The 19,562-nt window shown below is 39.4% G+C and overlaps 1 protein-coding gene across 1 annotated transcript in view; it reads left to right on the top strand.

The window, feature by feature from the left end:
* The window catches only part of DTNBP1 (dystrobrevin binding protein 1), a 471,889-nt gene that overhangs the window by 138,253 nt on the left and 314,074 nt on the right, over window positions 1-19,562 (top strand). The window lies entirely within an intron of this gene.

Here is a 19,562-nt window from a genome sequence, read left to right as displayed (position 1 = left end):
ATTCAAAATGGTGACTATAAGGACTATTCTGCCTTTTGTTCAGCAAGGGCATTATATGTCCACAATAGACTTACAGGATGCATATCTTCATATTCCTATTCATCCGGATCACTATCAGTTCCTGAGATTCTCTTTTCTAGACAAGCATTACCAGTTTGTGGCTCTTCCTTTTGGCCTAGCTACAGCTCCAAGGATCTTTTCGAAGGTTCTCTGTGCCCTTCTCTCTGTAATCAGGGAGCAGGGTATTGTGGTATTTCCTTATTTGGACGATATCTTGGTACTTGCTCAGTCTTTACATTCTGCAGAATCTTATACGAATCAACTTGTGTTGTTTCTTCAAAAACATGGTTGGAAGATCAATTTATCAAAGAGTTCCTTTATTCCTCAGACAAGGGTAACCTTTTTAGGTTTCCAAATAGATTCAGTGTCCATGACTTTGTCTCTTACAGAAAAGAGACGTCTGAAATTGGTTTCAGCTTGTCGAAACCTTCAGTCTCAATCTTTCCCTTCGGTAGCTTTGTGCATGGAAATTTTAGGTCTCATGACTGCTGCATCGGACGCAATCCCTTTTGCTCGTTTTCACATGAGACCTCTCCAGCTTTGTATGCTGAACCAATGGTACAGGTATTATACAAAGATATCACAATTAATATCCTTAAATCCCAATGTTCGTTCTTCTCTGACTTGGTGGTTGGATCACCATTGTTTAGTTCAAGGGGCCTCTTTTGTTTGTCCAACCTGGACTGTGATCTCAACAGATGTGAGTCTTTTAGGTTGGGGAGCTGTATGGGGATCTCTGACAGCGCAGGGGGTTTGGGAATCTCAGGAGGCGAGATTACCAATCAATATTTTGGAACTCCGTGCGATTTTCAGAGCTCTTCAGTTCTGGCCTCTTCTGAAGAGAGAATAGTTTATTTGTTTTCAGACAGACAATGTCACAACAGTGGCATATGTCAATCATCAAGGGGGGACTCACAGTCCTCAGGTTATGAAAGAAGTATCTCGGATACTTGTATGGGCGGAATCCAGCTCCTGTCTAATTTCTGCGGTTCACATCCCAGGTATAGACAATTGGGAAGCAGATTATCTCAGTCGCCAGATGTTACATCCGGGCGAATGGTCTCTTCACCCAGAGGTATTTCTTCAGATTGTTCAAATCTGGGGGCTTCCAGAAATAGATATGATGGCATCTCATCTAAACAAGAAACTTCCCAGGTATCTGTCCAGATCCAGGGATCCTCAGGTGGACGCGTTGTCACTTCCTTGGAATTATCAACCTGCTTATATCTTTCCGCATTTAGTTCTTCTTCCAAGAGTGATTTCCAAAATCCTAATGGAGCGCTCGTTTGTACTGCTGGTGGCTCCAGCATGGCCGCACATGTTTTGGTATGCGGATCTCGTTCGGATGGCAAGTTGCCAACCTTGGACACTTCCGTTAAGGCCAGACCTTCTATCTCAAGGCCCATTTTTCCATCAGGATCTCAAATCATTAAATTTGAAGGTATGGAGATTGAACGCTTAATACTTAGTCATAGAGGTTTCTCTGATTCAGTGATTAATACTATGTTACAGGCTCGTAAATCTGTGTCTAGGAAAATCTATTACAGAATCTGGAAGACTTACATTTCTTGGTGTTCTTCACATAAATTTTCTTGGCATTCTTTTAGAATTCCTAGAATTTTACAATCTCTTCAAGATGGTTTGGATAAGGGTTTGTCTGCAAGTTCCTTGAAAGGTCAAATCTCTGCTCTTTCGGTTCTTTTTCACAGAAAGATTGCTAATCATCCTGATATTCATTGTTTTGTACAGGCTTTGGTTCGAATCAAGCCTGTCATTAAGTCAATTTTTCCTCCTTGGAGTCTCAATTTGGTTCTGAGGGCTTTACAGGCTCCTCCGTTTGAACCTATGCATTCTCTGGATATTAAATTACTTTCCTGGAAAGTTTTGTTCCTTTTGGCCATCTCTTCTGCTAGAAGAGTTTCTGAATTATCTGCTCTTTCTTGTGAATCTCCTTTTCTGATTTTTCATCAGGATAAGGCGGTGTTGCGGACTTCATTTAAATTATTACTTAAAGTTGTGAATTCTAGCAACATTAGTAGAGAAATTGTTGTCCCTTCATTGTGTCCTAATCCTAAGAATTCTCTGGAGAGATCTTTACATTCTTTGGATGTAGTTAGAGGTTTGAAATATTATGTTGAAGCTACTAAAGATTTCAGAAAGAGAATTGCCATCATTTTGTCCCACCTGTCCTGTACATGGACTATCAGCTTGGGTATTTTATTCCACATGTTATTGACACCTATGTACTCTCCTCATCTTACGACAGAAAACAGACTTTATACTTACAGATAAATTTCTTTTCTTTCATGTAATTAGCAAGAGTCCATGAGCTAGTGACGTATGGGATATACATTCCTACCAGGAGGGGCAGAGTTTCCCAAACCTTAAAATGTCTATAAATACACCCCTCACCACACCCACAATTCAGTTTTACAAACTTTGCCACCCATGGAGGTGGTGAAGTAAGTTTGTGCTAGATTCTACGTTGATATGCGCTTCGCAGCAGGCTGAAGCCCGGTTTTCCTCTCAGAGTGCAGTGAATGTCAGAGGGATGTGAAGAGAGTATTGCCTATTTGAATACAATGGTCTTCCTCTAGGGGATCTATTTCATAGGTTCTCTGTTATCGGTCGTAGAGATTTCTTCTCCTACCTCCCTTTTCAGATCGACGATATACTCTTATATACCATTACTTCTACTGATTCTCGTTTCAGTACTGGTTTGGCTATCTACTATATGTAGATGAGTGTCTTAGGGTAAGTAAGTCTTATTTCTATTTATGACACTCAAAGCTATGGTGGGCACTTTATATGTAAAGTTCTAAATATATGTGTTTAAACTTATATTTGCCATGATTCAGGATATTCAGTATTACTTCATTCAGACTGTCAGTTTCATTTTGGGAAAATGCATATAAATTTCATTTTTCTTACCTTCAATTTTCAATTGACTTTTTTTCAAAAATTGCGGGCTCGCGGGTGCAGAAAATGCTTCTATTTATTGCGTCATTCTTGGCGCGAGACTTTTTTGGCGCAAAAAATTTCGTCATTCCCGGCGTCATAGTTGGCGCAGGAAGTTTTTTCGTAATTGCGTCATTTTTTACGTATGTGTATTGCGGACATTTTTTTGGCGCCAAAAAATATGGGCATCATTCTTGGCGCCAAAATGTGTGGGCGTCATTCTTGGCACCAGTTTTTTTCACATTATTTCAATCTCACTTTTCAGTTGCTTCTGGTTTTCTAGAAGCTTGTTTCATTTTGATAATTTTGCTTTATATGTTGTTTTTTCTTTTACATATTGCAAGATGTCACTACCTGACCCTGGATCGGAATCTACTTCTGGAAAAGCGCTGCCTGATGTCGGTTCTACCAAAGCTAAGTGCATTTGTTGTAAACTTTTGGTAACTGTTCCTCCGGCTGTTGTTTGTGATAGTTGTCTTGATAAGCTATCAAAAGCAGATAGTATTTCCATTAGTAATAATCCATTACCTGTTGTTGTTCCTTCAACATCTAATGTTCAGGATGTTCCTGTTAATGTTAAATAATTTGTTTCTAAATCTATTCGGAAGGCTCTGTCTGTTATTCCTCCTTCTACTAAACGTGGTCTTTTAAATTTTCACATATTTCAGATGAATTTTTAAATGACCACCATCATTCTGACTTATCTATTTCTGATGTGGATCTATCTGATTCAGAAGATTCTACCTCAGATATTGACACTGATAAATCTTCATATTTATTTAAGATGGAGTTTATTCGTTCTTTACTTAAAGGGACATGCCACCCACATTTTTTCTTTTATGATTTAGAAAGAGAATGCAATTTTAAACATCTTTCTAATTTAATTATATTATCTAATTTGTTTTATTCTCTTGATATTCTTTGATGGAAAGCATATCTAGATATGCTCACTAGCTGCTGATTGGTTGCTGCACATAGAAGCAGCATGTGATTGGCTCACCATGTGCATTGCTTTTTCTTCAAATAAGGATATTTAAAAAATGAAGCAAAATAAATTATGGAAGTAAATTGTAATGTTGTTTAAATTTCTATTCTCTATCTGAATCATGAAAGAAAGATTTTGGGTTTAGTTGCCCTTTAAGGAAGTGTTGATTGCTTTAGATATGGAGGAGTCTAGTCCTCTTGATATTAAAACTACTAAGCGTTTAAATGCAGTTTTTAAACCTCATGTAGTTATTCCAGAAGTTTTTCCAGTTCCTGATGCTATTTCAGAAGTAATTTCTAGGGAATGGAATAGTCTGGGTACTTCATTTACTCCTTCTCCAAGGTTTAAGAAATTGTACCCTTTGCCATCTGATAGATTAGAGTTTTGGGATAAAATCCCCAAAGTTGATGGGGCTATTTCTACTCTTGCTAAACGTACTACTATTCCTACGGCAGATAGTACTTCGTTTAAAGATCCTTTAGATAGGAAGCTTGAATCTTTTCTAAGGAAGGCTTATTTATGTTCAGGTAATCTTCTAAGACCTGCTATTTCTTTGGCTGATGTTGCTGCAGCTTCAACTTTCTGGTTGGAGGCTTTAGCGCAACAAATGTCAGACCATAATGCTTATAGCATTGTTAAACTTCTTCAACATGCTACTAACTTCATTTGTGATGCCATTTTCGATATCATTAGAATTGATGTCCGGTATTTGTCTTTAGCTATTTTAGCTAGAAGAGCTTTATGGCTTAAGTCTTGGAATGCAGATATGACTTCTAAGTCAACATTGCTTTCTCTTTCTTTCCAAGGTAATAAATTATTTGGTTCTCAGTTAGACTCAATAATTTCAACGGTTACTGGGTGGAAGGGAGCCTTTTTACCTCAGGATAAAAAATCTAAAGGTAAATATAGGGCTGCTAATCGTTTTCGTTCCTTTCGTCAGAATAAGGAACAAAAGCCTGACACTTCCTCTAAAGGAACAGTTTCCGTTTGGAAACCTTCTCCAGTCTGGAATAAATCCAAGCCTTTCAGAAAGTCAAAACCAGCTCCCAAATCCGCATGAAGGTGCGGCCCTCATGCCAGCTCAGCTGGTAGGGTGCAGGTTACGATTTTTCAAAGATGTTTGGATCGATTCGATTCAAATTCTTTGGATTCAGAACATTGTTTCACAAGGGTACAGAATAGGTTTCAGGGTAAGACCGCCTGTGAAAAGATTCTTTCTTTCGCGCATTCCAGTAAACCCAGTGAAGGCTCAAGCGTTTCTGAAATGTGTTTCAGATCTGGAGTCAGCTGGGGTAATTATGCCAGTTCCAGTTCTGGAACGGGGCCTGGGGTTTTACTCAAATCTGTTCATTGTACCAAAGAAGGAGAATTCCTTCAGACCAGTTCTGGATCTAAGAATATTGAATCGTTATGTAAGGATACCAACATTCAAAATGGTGACTATAAGGACTATTCTGCCTTTTGTTCAGCAAGGGCATTATATGTCCACAATAGACTTACAGGATGCATATCTTCATATTCCTATTCATCCGGATCACTATCAGTTCCTGAGATTCTCTTTTCTAGACAAGCATTACCAGTTTGTGGCTCTTCCTTTTGGCCTAGCTACAGCTCCAAGGATCTTTTCTAAGGTTCTCTGTGCCCTTCTCTCTGTAATCAGGGAGCAGGGTATTGTGGTATTTCCTTATTTGGACGATATCTTGGTACTTGCTCAGTCTTTACATTCTGCAGAATCTTATACGAATCAACTTGTGTTGTTTCTTCAAAAACATGGTTGGAAGATCAATTTATCAAAGAGTTCCTTTATTCCTCAGACAAGGGTAACCTTTTTAGGTTTCCAAATAGATTCAGTGTCCATGACTTTGTCTCTTACAGAAAAGAGACGTCTGAAATTGGTTTCAGCTTGTCGAAACCTTCAGTCTCAATCTTTCCCTTCGGTAGCTTTGTGCATGGAAATTTTAGGTCTCATGACTGCTGCATCGGACGCAATCCCTTTTGCTCGTTTTCACATGAGACCTCTCCAGCTTTGTATGCTGAACCAATGGTACAGGTATTATACAAAGATATCACAATTAATATCCTTAAATCCCAATGTTCGTTCTTCTCTGACTTGGTGGTTGGATCACCATTGTTTAGTTCAAGGGGCCTCTTTTGTTTGTCCAACCTGGACTGTGATCTCAACAGATGTGAGTCTTTTAGGTTGGGGAGCTGTATGGGGATCTCTGACAGCGCAGGGGGTTTGGGAATCTCAGGAGGCGAGATTACCAATCAATATTTTGGAACTCCGTGCGATTTTCAGAGCTCTTCAGTTCTGGCCTCTTCTGAAGAGAGAATAGTTTATTTGTTTTCAGACAGACAATGTCACAACAGTGGCATATGTCAATCATCAAGGGGGGACTCACAGTCCTCAGGTTATGAAAGAAGTATCTCGGATACTTGTATGGGCGGAATCCAGCTCCTGTCTAATTTCTGCGGTTCACATCCCAGGTATAGACAATTGGGAAGCAGATTATCTCAGTCGCCAGATGTTACATCCGGGCGAATGGTCTCTTCACCCAGAGGTATTTCTTCAGATTGTTCAAATCTGGGGGCTTCCAGAAATAGATATGATGGCATCTCATCTAAACAAGAAACTTCCCAGGTATCTGTCCAGATCCAGGGATCCTCAGGTGGACGCGTTGTCACTTCCTTGGAATTATCAACCTGCTTATATCTTTCCGCATTTAGTTCTTCTTCCAAGAGTGATTTCCAAAATCCTAATGGAGCGCTCGTTTGTACTGCTGGTGGCTCCAGCATGGCCGCACATGTTTTGGTATGCGGATCTCGTTCGGATGGCAAGTTGCCAACCTTGGACACTTCCGTTAAGGCCAGACCTTCTATCTCAAGGCCCATTTTTCCATCAGGATCTCAAATCATTAAATTTGAAGGTATGGAGATTGAACGCTTAATACTTAGTCATAGAGGTTTCTCTGATTCAGTGATTAATACTATGTTACAGGCTCGTAAATCTGTGTCTAGGAAAATCTATTACAGAATCTGGAAGACTTACATTTCTTGGTGTTCTTCACATAAATTTTCTTGGCATTCTTTTAGAATTCCTAGAATTTTACAATTTCTTCAAGATGGTTTGGATAAGGGTTTGTCTGCAAGTTCCTTGAAAGGTCAAATCTCTGCTCTTTCGGTTCTTTTTCACAGAAAGATTGCTAATCATCCTGATATTCATTGTTTTGTACAGGCTTTGGTTCGAATCAAGCCTGTCATTAAGTCAATTTTTCCTCCTTGGAGTCTCAATTTGGTTCTGAGGGCTTTACAGGCTCCTCCGTTTGAACCTATGCATTCTCTGGATATTAAATTACTTTCCTGGAAAGTTTTGTTCCTTTTGGCCATCTCTTCTGCTAGAAGAGTTTCTGAATTATCTGCTCTTTCTTGTGAATCTCCTTTTCTGATTTTTCATCAGGATAAGGCGGTGTTGCGGACTTCATTTAAATTATTACTTAAAGTTGTGAATTCTAGCAACATTAGTAGAGAAATTGTTGTCCCTTCATTGTGTCCTAATCCTAAGAATTCTCTGGAGAGATCTTTACATTCTTTGGATGTAGTTAGAGGTTTGAAATATTATGTTGAAGCTACTAAAGATTTCAGAAAGACTTCTAGTCTATTTGTTATCTTTTCTGGTTCTAGGAAAGGTCAGAAGGCTTCTGCCATTTCTTTGGCGTCTTGGTTAAAGTCTTTGATTCATCATGCTTATGTGGAGTCGGGTAAATCCCCGCCTCAAAGGATTACGGCTCATTCTACTAGGTCAGTTTCTGCTTCCTGGGCTTTTAGGAATGAAGCTTCTGTTGATCAGATTTGCAAAGCAGCAACTTGGTCTTCTTTGCATACTTTTACTAAATTCTACCGTTTTGATGTTTTCTCTTCTTCTGAAGCAGTTTTTGGTAGAAAAGTACTTCAGGCAGCCGTTTCAGTTTGATTCTTCTGCTTATAATTTCAGTTTTTTTCATTATAAGATTAAAACTTTTTGATTTGGGTTGTGGATTATTTTTGTAGAGGGATTGGCTGTCTTTATTTTATCCCTCCCTCTCTAGTGAGTCTTGCGTGGAAGTTCCACATCTTGGGTATCTGCTATCCCATACGTCACTATCTAATTGCTAATTACATGAAAGAAAACATAATTTATGTAAGAACTTACCTAATAAATTCATTTCTTTCATATTAGCAAGAGTCCATGAGGCCCACCCTTTTTGTGGTGGTTATGATATTTTTTGTATAAAGCACAATTATTCCAATTCCTTATTTTTGATGCTTTCGCCCCTTTCTTATCACCCCACTTCTTGGCTATTTGTTAAACTGAATTGTGGGTGTGGTGAGGGGTGTATTTATAGGCATTTTAAGGTTTGGGAAACTTTGCCCCTCCTGGTAGGAATGTATATCCCATACGTCACTAGCTCATGGACTCTTGCTAATATGAAAGAAATGAATTTATCAGGTAAGTTCTTACATAAATTATGTTTTCTTTCACACACATACATAAGAAAAAGGAACTCAGTAGTGCTAAGAAGCAAATACGTGAATGACCACTTAAGGTCAGCTAATATTAAGGTAGATTCCAACCGGTGTACCAGCTTTAGGAAACTTGAATAAGTGGCTGCAGACGCAATTTATCAGAATCAATCCCCCACTGTTGCCCAAGCCTGCTTACTATACCGGAAACTTTGGGATCTGCGATGCACGGGTACCTTGTACCATCTCCAAGTGCTCGTCTCTCCACCGGCTCAGCTGCTTGGCGTCCTCGTGGGTCTGTAAATGTACGGCGTCTCTCCTTCTCGATGAGCGCTGGATCCTATTTGCTGGTATAAGTGTCAATCAGCGGTAACCAATCCGTAGTAAGGAGCAATGCTGAAAGTTCACCAATGTCTATTAGCTGCAAACACACACCTCCCCACAGCTCCAAAATCCAGGATTCACTGGCAAAATTAGTGAAGTATAGAAAAGCGGAAGTCCTGGAGAGTATAATTAAAATACTATGACTACGGCTCCTAGCCGAAACGCGTAAGCCAAACAGTGCCACACCTGTTATGCTTTTACTTGTGTTTGCCATTTGCTTTTAATCTGAGTTTGAAATAAAGACGTTTTAATTACTCTCCAGGACTACCGCTTTTCTATACTTCTTTCACACACACACACACTATATATATATATATATATATATATATATATATATATATATATATATATATATATATATATACACACACAGACGCGAACACATATATATGCATACACACACATACAATATACATATACACACACAAACAATATACATAGACATATATATATATACACACACACATTTATTAAAGAAGAAAAAAAAAATTGGCTCCTAAAAGTATTTTGGTTGGCTCCAAGACTTAAAATAAATTTGTTAAGCCCTGACTTAACTTTCCTGCAATGTGCTATTAGCCTGTACCACACTGGAGTTCAGGAAGGGGGAGTAAATTGACACACATACACACACACACACATACATACACACATACACACACACATACATACATACACACACATATACACACACACACAGCTATACACATGCATACACACACACACATACATACACACACACACACACATACATACATACATACATACACACACACACACACATACATACATATATATATATATATACACACATAGATACAGATACATACACAAATACAAACACACACATACACACACATAGACATATATATATATACACACACACATTTATTAAAGAAGAAAAAAAAAATTGGCTCCTAAAAGTATTTTGGTTGGCTCCAAGACTTAAAATAAATTTGTTAAGCCCTGACTTAACTTTCCTGCAATGTGCTATTAGCCTGTACTACACTGGAGTTCAGGAAGGGGGAGGAAATTGAAGAGAGAGGAACGTAGTAAATATTTACATTGAGAGAGAATGGAACAGTGACACCTGCAGGCAGAAATTAAAATGCAGGCAAAAAAAAATTCTGCAGAAACGGTACATTTTCTGCAATGAGATCGCACATCGCAGTATGTTCTGCCTTGGGGACAAGGTTATAAATTCAAATCAGCGTGGCTGTATGAGAAATAGGTCATGTCAAACTAATCTGTGAAAAAGCTAAGTCAGTATAAAAATACATAACTGGAAAAGAGGGTGCTACCAAAAACAAAGGGATCAGAAAATAGATAAAAAGATATATAGCATCAGATATGATACACCATAGAAAGTACCAAAGTGTCCAAATGGGTAATCAAGGTGTCCTGGCCTCTCTCTGTCGCACAAACTCGCAGATGGTAGAGGTTCCTAGGAGAGAAAACAAACAGAGGTGCCTCCTAGCACAATATTACCAAGGCAAGGAGAGATTCAAAACAAAATAATACCACTCACTTGGGGTAATGCAAACGATTGTGCTCACAAAGCAGGCCGAGACTTCTGAGCCGCTCGGCTGACTCCCCTTCAAGTAACAGTGGTATCACGCTTCCAAACACCAAGATGGCAATCCTGCTCCACACCAGATTGTACGCTTGCTCTCAAGATGCAGCAGGTAATATTGTTTTTGCACTTTATTTATGGGGTGCCGACTGATGTATCAATAGGATTTAGCTACCATTGTAAGCTGGAATATTGATGTTACTATTTACATAATTTTATATTATCTTAAGACTACATTTGTCAATATAATATGTCTCAAGTACACCCCTGTAGCAATTTGCTTACATAGAGATTTTGAGCAAGATGGGACAGCAATATCACAGAGTTCTTGTTGACTATGTGAATTTTGTATATTTTGTATCCAATTGTATCTGTATAGCTACATGCTTACTGTATGTTTATAATCTTACCAGTTGTTTGATTGATTTGTAACCCTTTTTGTAGCACAGAGACGTGTATCTACACACCCACTTTTCCTATTGGAGCATTAAACTTTTAAAAGCTGGAGCTGTAGTTTGTAATAGTACAGCGTGATGAAACGACGGTTACCGAAAAACACGTTGCTGTGTTTTATCCAATTAATATTTTTAATCTTACCGCTTTTGTAAGATACTCTGATTACGGAGGAGCTTGCTCCAAAGTAATTACCTGCTGCATCTTGAGAGCGAGTGAGCGTACATTCTGGCGTGGAGCAGGCTTACCATCTCACTGTGGTGTTTGGAAGTATGATACTGCTGTTGCCAGATGGGGAATCACCCGAGTGGCTCAGAAGTCTCTGCCTGCTTTGTGAGCACAATCGTGTGCTTTACCCCAAGTGAGTGGTATTATTTTGTTTTCCATTTCTCCTTGGTGATATTGCGCTAGGAGGCACTTCTGTTTGTTTGTTTCCTCTCCTACGAAGCTCTACCATCAAACTAATCTAATTAGATTCAGTTGATGTACTTGAATTTTGCAAAGGCGTTTGATTCAGTGCTATATGAGAGATTAATGTACAAAATTAAGGCGACTGGGAATAACTGAAAATGTTAGATCATGGATAAATAACTGGATTAAAGACAGTGAGCAATGAGTAGTAGTAAATGGTCATACTCAGATTGGACAAAGCTGATCAGTACTGGACCCTGTGCTTTTTAATTCTTTTTCCAAGTCATAAAAAAAAAAAAATATTTAATAGCAACATCTCTATTTTTGCAGATGATACATAGTTGTGTAAGGTCATTAGGCCAGTGCAAGATGAAATTGCTTTACTAGGGGATCTAAAAAAAATAGAAGAAGGGCAGGTAAATTGAAAATGAGATTTTATACTGGAAAATGAAAAGTCCTTCAAACGAGTCATCCTGTCCAGATGAACAATATGTAGTTAGCAGAATATACAGTATTTTCTGATTTACAACGCTCATATATTATGAAAATGAAATAGGATCCCATAATTTGACTGTGTTTTCAAAGCTGGAACTATGGTGATTGAAACAAATAAATAGAATAAAAAACAACTTTAAACAATATAGCTCCAAACATTCACTCTTATCATTTATATAAATATTAGCATGAAAATATGTGGACAAGAGTAGCATAATGTAGAATATAAAAATACAACGTTAAGGCAGTTATCTAAGTGTACGAGAGTTGGACATTTACGGTCAATCATATAATTGTGCTAATGAACTCCAATGTCCATTTGTGTGTAAGGAGGAAAGGAGAATAAAAATTGTCCCACTAAAGTCTATTAGCTGAAGGGTATATCATTTTAAACCATTATCGTTTAGGCACAAGTTTTTTTTAAAAAAATAAGCAGGAACCCCAAAGGTAACACGTTTAAGGGATGTTCCATCATTATGTAGTAAAATAGAAGAAGGAAATGTACCTATTTGGTGAACAATAAGATCTGATAATAAAACATGTTGTGCTGAGGAGAGGAAAGGGAAGAAATGAAGCAAAAATGTTTTTGAAATTTGTTGGAACAAATCTGTTTCTCATTTAAAATTCAAAGTAAGTGATATTACATTGTCTTTATTCTGTACTTTTTTACTATTCTACTGTATTTAAAGGTGATTTGAGACAAGACAGGGTAGACTGGTTTTAAGGACCCATCTTCCTTGAGAGCTTACAATCTAAGAGGTGATGGGAGACAAATGGCGAGATTTAAATTATACCGCTACATATTAATAAGATTTCTGGTACATTGCACACACCATAAAGGTCACCTCGATATCAGTTATTTTTTCCTGTTAATCTAAAAATCTAACCGTATGTGAGCAACTTTCCAATTTCTATTTGTTTAGTAAAAACATCTCTTATAGGAATTGTCATTGTCTACTACTATAGGATACACACTTCTAATCCTGTACAGAAACTAGTGATATTCAATTTGCTGATTTAACTCCTTAGGGAAAGGATGTAGGTCCATCTTTCCTCTTGTTTTTAAACAGTTGCCTTTCTCTATTAATGGGCCCATGATTAATCCCTTCTGAATCATTATGTCCAACCTCACGTCTTGCAACTGACCTATCATGTAGGCTCATTAAAGGGACGGTATACACCAATTTTCATATAACTGATGAGGTTAGGTTGGGAAAGCAGGAACAGACACATTCCCCCCTCCCATGCATATAAAAATTCCCCTTACACAACCAGGAATCTGTAGACATCAGTAAACATCTAAAACTTTGGCGCTTGGTTAGGAGTCTGAAAATTAACACAATGTTATTTAAAAATAAACAAAACTATACATTTTTACAAAAACACTCCAAGATGGGCTATTTTAATGGATAATCTACAAACATTTATGGAAAGAAAAACAACCTTTCAATTTACTTCTATTATCAATTTTCTTTCATTCTCTTGGTACCTTTTATTGAATGCCAATTACCAAGGTATGCTTTTCAACAAAGAATACCAAGATCACTCAGCAAATAGATAATAGATGTACATTTTGAAAGTTTAAAATTGTATACTCTATCTAAATCGTGTGAGGGTTTCATGTCCCTTTAAATTATTGTGTTGGCCCACCCAGTCTTTTAAAGTTTTAATTTTCTTAGCCTCTTAAAAAAATTAATATAATGTGTGTGTATATTTTATAACTTTTATTTATATGAAAAGAAACTAGAAGCATGTAGTAAATTGCTGCAATCTGCACATTTAGAAAATACATCTGTCTAAAAACATTAATTCCCTCTTAGAATCTCTGACATTGAAAATGTCCACTAATGCCATTCAATCCATGACATAAATGTCATAGTAGATTAACATAGATTTAGATATGTTAAACCATTCAAATAATTATTGAGGACCAGTAAACAGCATCTATATAACAATACCACGCCTGTATAAATGAATATGCATTTCATTTCCAAATAATCCATTAATGTGTTAGCATATAATGGTACTATATTGTCTCCTTGAAGAGATATAAAACAGTCTGTTTCATCTTTCTAAAAAAAATACTGTAAGCAGTGGATTATACTTAATAGAAATAATTGCAACATGTATTATTTATCGTTAAACTGATTTAAACTTTTATTTCCTTTTTTTTTTTTCTTTTTTTTTTACTTCATTTGTACAGAGTATTTTTACCTTTTAACGTGGTTGCTAGGAGATATCTGCAGTAGATCCAGTCTGTTTCTTGCCCATGCTTAGTAGAGGAGTTTTGCTGCAAAAATCAATTGACAATAGAACTTAATTTTTGCAGCTCCCTTTATCTCACTAAAGGTAGTGGCTACACTAGTAATTTCCAGGGGTTAGTTTTTGCAAGAAAACAAGTAAGTTTATTGCTACTTTAACACAATCTGTCGTATTTATCTTTATTTCTCCAACATAGGTGTGTCCGGTCCACGGCGTCATCCTTACTTGTGGGATATTCTCTTCCCCAACAGGAAATGGCAAAGAGCCCAGCAAAGCTGGTCACATGATCCCTCCTAGGCTCCGCCTTCCCCAGTCATTCTCTTTGCCGTTGTACAGGCAACATCTCCACGGAGATGGCTTAGAGTTTTTTGGTGTTTAAATGTAGTTTTTATTCTTCAATCAAGAGTTTGTTATTTTAAAATAGTGCTGGTATGTACTATTTACTCTGAAACAGAAAAGAGATGAAGATTTCTGTTTGTAAGAGGAAAATGATTTTAGCATCCGTTACTAAAATCGATGGCTGTTTCCACACAGGACTGTTGAGAGGAATTAACTTCAGTTGGGGGAAACAGTGAGCAGACTTTTGCTGCTTGAGGTATGACACATTTCTAACAAGACTTGGTAATGCTGGAAGCTGTCATTTTCCCTATGGGATCCGGTAAGCCATTTTTATTAAATAAGAATAAAGGGCTTCACAAGGGCTTTAAAGACTGGTAGACATTTTTCTGGGCTAAAACGATTGATATATAAGCATTTTTAATACTTCATAAGTTTGAGGAGTTATTTTATTCTTGGGAATCATGTAAAATAACCGGCAGGCACTGTATTGGACACCTTTTTCACTGGGGGCCTTCTCTAGTCATAGGCAGAGCCTCATTTTCGCGCCTCTATTGCGCAGTTGTTTTTGGGAAGCAAGACATGCAGATGCATGTGTGAGGAGCTCAGATACATAGAAAAAGCTTACTGAAGGCGTCATTTGGTATCGTATTCCCCTTTGGGCTTGGTTGGGTCTCAGCAAAGCAGATACCAGGGACTGTATAGGGGTTAAATGTAAAAACGGCTCCGGTTCCGTTATTTTAAGAGTTAAAGCTTTCAAATTTGGTGTGCAATACTTTTAAGGCTTTAAGACACTGTGGTGAAATTTCTCCAACATAGGTGTGTCCGGTCCACGGCGTCATCCTTACTTGTGGGATATTCTCTTCCCCAACAGGAAATGGCAAAGAGCCCAGCAAAGCTGGTCACATGATCCCTCCTAGGCTCCGCCTACCCCAGTCATTCTCTTTGCCGTTGTACAGGCAACATCTCCACGGAGATGGCTTAGAGTTTTTTAGTGTTTAACTGTAGTTTTTATTATTCAATCAAGAGTTTGTTATTTTAAAATAGTGCTGGTATGTACTATTTACTCTGAAACAGAAAAGAGATGAAGATTTCTGTTTGTATGAGGAAAATGATTTTAGCAACCGTTACTAAAATCCATGGCTGTTCCACACAGGACTGTTGAGAGGAATTAACTTCAGTTGGGGGAACAGTGAGCAGTCTCTTGCTGCTTGAGGTATGACACATTCTAACAAGACGATGTAATGCTGGAAGCTGTCATTTTCCCTATGGGATCCGGTAAGCCATGTTTATTAAGATAGTATATAAGGGCTTCACAAGGGCTTATTAAGACTGTAGACTTTTTCTGGGCTAAATCGATATATTAACACATATTTAGCCTTGAGGAATCATTTAATCTGGGTATTTTGATAAGATTATATCGGCAGGCACTGTTTTAGACACCTTATTCTTTAGGGGCTTTCCCAAATCATAGGCAGAGCCTCATTTTCGCGCCGGTGTTGCGCACTTGTTTTTGAGAGGCATGACATGCAGTCGCATGTGTGAGGAGCTCTGATACATAGAAAAGACTTTCTGAAGGCGTCATTTGGTATCGTATTCCCCTTTGGGCTTGGTTGGGTCTCAGCAAAGCAGATACCAGGGACTGTAAAGGGGTTAAAGTTAAAAATGGCTCCGGTTCCGTTATTTTAAGGGTTAAAGCTTCCAAATTTGGTGTGCAATACTTTTAAGGCTTTAAGACACTGTGGTGAAATTTTGGTGAATTTTGAACAATTCCTTCATATTTTTTCGCAATTGCAGTAATAAAGTGTGTTCAGTTTAAAATTTAAAGTGACAGTAACGGTTTTATTTTAAAACGTTTTTTGTACTTTGTTATCAAGTTTATGCCTGTTTAACATGTCTGAACTACCAGATAGACTGTGTTCTGAATGTGGGGAAGCCAGAGTTCCTTCTCATTTAAATAAATGTGATTTATGTGACAATGACAATGATGCCCAAGATGATTCCTCAAGTGAGGGGAGTAAGCATGGTACTGCATCATTCCCTCCTTCGTCTACACGAGTCTTGCCCACTCAGGAGGCACCTAGTACATCTAGCGCGCCAATACTCCTTACTATGCAACAATTAACGGCTGTAATGGATAATTCTATCAAAAACATTTTAGCCAAAATGCCCACTTATCAGCGTAAGCGCGACTGCTCTGTTTTAGATACTGAAGAGCATGACGACGCTGATGATAATGGTTCTGAAAGGCCCCTACACCAGTCTGATGGGGCCAGGGAGGTTTTGTCTGAGGGAGAAATTTCAGATTCAGGGAAAATTTCTCAACAAGCTGAACCTGATGTGATTACATTTAAATTTAAGTTGGAACATCTCCGCGCTCTGCTTAAGGAGGTATTATCCACTCTGGATGATTGTGACAATTTGGTCATCCCAGATAAACTATGTAAAATGGACAAGTTCCTAGAGGTCCCGGGGCTCCCAGAAGCTTTTCCTATACCCAAGCGGGTGGCGGACATTGTAAATAAAGAATGGGAAAGGCCCGGTATACCTTTCGTCCCTCCCCCCATATTTAAAAAATTGTTTCCTATGGTCGACCCCAGAAAGGACTTATGGCAGACAGTCCCCAAGGTCGAGGGAGCGGTTTCCACTTTAAACAAACGCACCACTATACCCATAGAAGATAGTTGTGCTTTCAAAGATCCTATGGATAAAAAATTAGAAGGTTTACTTAAAAAGATGTTTGTTCAGCAGGGTTACCTTCTACAACCAATTTCATGCATTGTCCCTGTCGCTACAGCCGCGTGTTTCTGGTTCGATGAGCTGGTAAAGGCGGTCGATAGTGATTCTCCTCCTTATGAGGAGATTATGGACAGAATCAATGCTCTCAAATTGGCTAATTCTTTCACCCTAGACGCCACTTTGCAATTGGCTAGGTTAGCGGCTAAGAATTCTGGGTTTGCTATTGTGGCGCGCAGAGCGCTTTGGTTGAAATCTTGGTCAGCTGATGCGTCTTCCAAGAACAAACTACTTAACATTCCTTTCAAGGGGAAAACGCTATTTGGCCCTGACTTGAAAGAGATTATCTCTGATATCACTGGGGGTAAGGGCCACGCCCTTCCTCAGGATCGGCCTTTCAAGGCCAAAAATAAACCTAATTTTCGTCCCTTTCGTAGAAACGGACCAGCCCAAAGTGCTACGTCCTCTAAGCAAGAGGGTAATACTTCTCAAGCCAAGCAAGCTTGGAGACCAATGCAAGGCTGGAACAAGGGAAAGCAGGCCAAGAAACCTGCCACTGCTACCAAGACAGCATGAAATGTTGGCCCCCGATCCGGGACCGGATCTGGTGGGGGGCAGACTCTCTCTCTCTTCGCTCAGGCTTGGGCAAGAGATGTTCTGGATCCTTGGGCACTAGAAATAGTCTCCCAAGGTTATCTTCTGGAATTCAAGGGGCTTCCCCCAAGGGGGAGGTTCCACAGGTCTCAGTTGTCTTCAGACCACATAAAAAGACAGGCATTCTTACATTGTGTAGAAGACCTGTTAAAAATGGGAGTGATTCATCCTGTTCCATTAGGAGAACAAGGGATGGGGTTCTACTCCAATCTGTTCATAGTTCCCAAAAAAGAGGGAACGTTCAGACCAATCTTAGATCTCAAGATCTTAAACAAGTTTCTCAAGGTTCCATCGTTCAAAATGGAAACCATTCGAACAATTCTTCCTTCCATCCAGGAAGGTCAATTCATGACCACGGTGGATTTAAAGGATGCGTATCTACATATTCCTATCCACAAGGAACATCATCGGTTCCTAAGGTTCGCATTCCTGGACAAGCATTACCAGTTCGTGGCGCTTCCTTTCGGATTAGCCACTGCTCCGAGGATTTTCACAAAGGTACTAGGGTCCCTTCTAGCGGTGCTAAGACCAAGGGGCATTGCTGTAGTACCTTACTTGGACGACATTCTGATTCAAGCGTCGTCCCTTCCTCAAGCAAAGGCTCACACGGACATCGTCCTGGCCTTTCTCAGATCTCACGGATGGAAAGTGAACGTGGAAAAGAGTTCTCTATCTCCGTCAACAAGGGTTCCCTTCTTGGGAACAATAATAGACTCCTTAGAAATGAGGATTTTTCTGACAGAGGCCAGAAAAACAAAACTTCTAGACTCTTGTCGGATACTTCATTCCGTTCCTCTTCCTTCCATAGCGCAGTGCATGGAAGTGATAGGTTTGATGGTAGCGGCAATGGACATAGTTCCTTTTGCGCGCATTCATCTAAGACCATTACAACTGTGCATGCTCAGTCAGTGGAATGGGGACTATACAGACTTGTCTCCGAGGATACAAGTAAATCAGAGGACCAGAGACTCACTCCGTTGGTGGCTGTCCCTGGACAACCTGTCACAAGGGATGACCTTCCGCAGACCAGAGTGGGTCATTGTCACGACCGACGCCAGTCTGATGGGCTGGGGCGCGGTCTGGGGATCCCTGAAAGCTCAGGGTCTTTGGTCTCGGGAAGAATCTCTTCTACCGATAAATATTCTGGAACTGAGAGCGATATTCAATGCTCTCAAGGCTTGGCCTCAGCTAGCGAGGGCCAAGTTCATACGGTTTCAATCAGACAACATGACGACTGTTGCGTACATCAACCATCAGGGGGGAACAAGGAGTTCCCTGGCGATGGAAGAAGTGACCAAAATCATTCAATGGGCGGAGACTCACTCCTGCCACCTGTCTGCAATCCACATCCCAGGAGTGGAAAATTGGGAAGCGGATTTTCTGAGTCGTCAGACATTGCATCCGGGGGAGTGGGAACTCCATCCGGAAATCTTTGCCCAAATCACTCAACTGTGGGGCATTCCAGACATGGATCTGATGGCCTCTCGTCAGAACTTCAAAGTTCCTTGCTACGGGTCCAGATCCAGGGATCCCAAGGCGACTCTAGTAGATGCACTAGTAGCACCTTGGACCTTCAAACTAGCTTATGTATTCCCGCCGTTTCCTCTCATCCCCAGGCTGGTAGCCAGGATCAATCAGGAGAGGGCGTCGGTGATCTTGATAGCTCCTGCGTGGCCACGCAGGACTTGGTATGCAGATCTGGTGAATATGTCATCGGCTCCACCATGGAAGCTACCTTTGAGACGAGACCTTCTTGTT

Source organism: Bombina bombina, chromosome 5, assembly GCF_027579735.1.
Source record: "Bombina bombina isolate aBomBom1 chromosome 5, aBomBom1.pri, whole genome shotgun sequence".
NCBI classification, from domain to species: Eukaryota; Metazoa; Chordata; class Amphibia; order Anura; family Bombinatoridae; genus Bombina; species Bombina bombina.
The sequence above is the reverse complement of the archived record's forward strand: the minus strand, read 5'-3'. Positions and strand labels throughout refer to the sequence as shown.